Source organism: Seriola lalandi, unplaced genomic scaffold (genome assembly GCF_002814215.2).
Source record: "Seriola lalandi dorsalis isolate HSWRI2012SDOR001 ecotype SW California unplaced genomic scaffold, Sedor1 jcf7180002050789, whole genome shotgun sequence".
NCBI lineage: Eukaryota > Metazoa > Chordata > Actinopteri > Carangiformes > Carangidae > Seriola > Seriola lalandi.
Genome location: NW_019521342.1, coordinates 1 through 2920, shown reverse-complemented (window position 1 = coordinate 2920; position 2920 = coordinate 1). Strand labels below are relative to the sequence as shown.

Sequence of the window (2920 nt, the reverse complement as noted above, 5' to 3'; positions counted from 1 at the left end):
TCAATTGCTGATGTTAGAATAAAAAGTTTGAGGGGCATCCCGGTGGTCTATAGATTAGGGCGCTACGCATCCCTGGTTCATGTCCATCTGACCTTTGGTGCATGTCATTCCCATTTCTTTATCCCCTAATTTCCTGTAGAGTATCTGCAGGTACATTGTAAATCATTTTAAGTTAAGTTTAATTCACTAAACTCATCATTTCAAGTCTTTAGGTTAGAAGAGGTGGTCTGAAAATTAAAACTGGAACTTTTAAATTGAATTAACATGAAATTAACAACATTTACATATTTATATTAAATTAATGAGAAAAGATTAGTTGACTCCACTAAATTTCTTTCATATTTTGCAATGTAGTATAAATTATATTTTCACCTACTGTAGTAATGTTATACAATACTTTTGGGGCTGCCAGGAGATGTACCTTTTAAGAACTTAAAGTGAGATTGTTTCAACAGTAAATTTAGTGTACATAGGACACTGTTCAATCCTTTTTTGGGAAAGTTTCAGTCAGTGTCTACAGACTTATTGCAAGCACAGTCACTCCTGTTATCTACAGGACCTAGGAAACTCATTGCCTAATAAAGACATTTTTTTAATACCACACAGAAAGTGATTTACTAAAGGTCTTAAAAACTCAAACTCAAACTGGAACTCATGTTCCCACATCTTAAAATATATTTCCTCTGTTTTTCTATGGAATTGTTAATTGCATCTTCTAACATAACAATGTAGATACCACCACCGTTTGTTTAGAAACTCCCACATGTGGTTGAAGCATATTCTTAAACAAAATGCGTTGAGAATTAACATCTATGAACAACAAATCATCATAAGACTGCAAAAAGAGTTGCAGGGTGTTTATACAATTGCTACAAGAAGGGGGGGGGGGATTAAGAGGGAAGGAGGAGCAACAGGGCATGTCAACTCATATTTCCAAGAATTTCTGACATCACTTTGATATCAGATCACTTACTCCTTTAGGAGAGCAAGTCGAAGACTGAAGAAAAACCCGTGAGGCCAGTGGCTCATCTCAGAACATTTTGTTTTTCTTTTATTACTCTGAAAAGAAGGCACCCATTTATGTGCATTTATGAATTTCCCGTAGGGGATAAATAAAGTATCTCTCTATCTAGATGTCATCAACATATTTTTCTTTAACCATAAAGTGTTTGTGAAAGCAAAGTTTTTCACCTTTTTTTGGCACTTTGCCCACATTGAAAAAGTAGGGTTGTGTCAGCCAGATGCAGCCAGTCAGATAGAATAATAAATCACTTTTCACAAAATAAAAGTTTTTCATTAATTTTCATGAAATAGATTCAACATAATACATTTTGTTTATTCTGCATTCCAGGTAGTATCAATCAATTTGCCATTGTGTTGCTCTGATAATGTAAAAAGAACTTAATCCTAATCTAAAACTACTCAATCTCCTTTTTCCATATCTCTACAACCCAAGTCTCAAAGCCAAACAATGTGTGAGTGGTCTCTCAAACCAGTATTCAAGATCCTTTAACATAGAACAACAGGGTATATTAATGAAAATTGCAATAGAAATAGCCTATTAATTGGCATCATTACAGACTATAAACAGTCTGCAGAGTTTTGCGAGAAGTCAAACTTCAGTTGTCTTCATTTGAATAGCTGCAGCATCTGGGTACCAGATAGACTCATTGTAAAAATGGCTTGACATCTCTGGGGACTGTGTTAAACTGGAAAAATATTTTGCAGTATTTCTCTTCCTCAGTATTAGTCAGTATTATATAAAAGCATGAATTCAGCTTTTAGTACTACTCAGTATTTCACAGTGTTACTCGGAATTCAGGGTTTCTCAGTATGCCATGATATGATTATAACAGAATGTTGGAGAGAATTTTCAAAGTAACCTTAAAATTGTGTTGTTTTAATGTTTTGTCTCGTCGGCTCTCCTCCACAGCGTCCCTGCAAACTTCAGCCATGCGGCTATACAGGAATGCCAAAACAACACGAATACCACTGCGTGTTCTTTTGACAACAAGGGATGGACCTTCATGATAACAGTCTATATCCTGATCGTCGCTGTGCTGGGAATCGTGTTTAATCTGTTTGTCGTGATGGTATTCTGTCTCCACAAGAAGGCCTGCACTGTGCCTGAGATCTACTTGAGTAACTTGGCTGCTGCTGACCTCATCCTGTCGTCCTTTCTGCCCTTCTGGGCTGTGTATACAGCCAACAAATTCAACTGGCCCTTCGGTAGTACCATGTGCCAAATAGTCGCTCTTTGCATCGTAATGAACGCCTACTGCAGCATCTACTTCCTTGTTCTGGTCAGCATAGATCGTTACTTGGCACTGGTGCACCCGCTGTCCCATGAAAGAATGCGCAGGCCAAAGTATGCCAAACTGGCTTGTCTGCTGGTGTGGGCTTTGGGCTTGCTCCTGGGTGTTCCTGTATTCATGTATAGGAAAGTGGCATACAATTCTTGCGCGAATAAATATATATGCTTTATGCAATACCCAAGTATCAAGATAGAGCTGCTGACTGAGGCTATGCTGATTACGTTCAGCTTCATCATCCCCATTTTCATTATTTCCTTCTGCACTCTCAAAATTATTCGAGCTCTCAATCACAGGTTAAATGCCCAGAATACAGAGCATAAGGCCACCACTCTGGTCCTGGCGGTCCTCTTGTCATTCCTGATCTGCTGGGTGCCATTCCACCTGGTGAAGATAATAGAAATGCTTTTTACTGCCGAGGTCTTGGAAGGGTGCGACCTTCACAGACACATAGAAGCCACCAAACTGATCGTCATATACTTAGCCTTCTTCAACAGTGTTCTCAACCCCATCCTCTACGTCATTGTGGGAAAAAAATTCAGAAAAAAAGTAAAGGATGTCTTCAAGCAGTGGAGCGCTGAGAGAACATCGACCCTCAGCCTCAGCTC

General features: G+C 38.7%; 1 pseudogene; it reads left to right on the top strand.

The window, feature by feature from the left end:
• The first annotated feature begins 1905 nt into the window (after positions 1-1905).
• Positions 1906-2915, top strand: LOC111649440 (B2 bradykinin receptor pseudogene; annotated as a pseudogene).
• Positions 2916-2920: the final 5 nt, after the last annotated feature.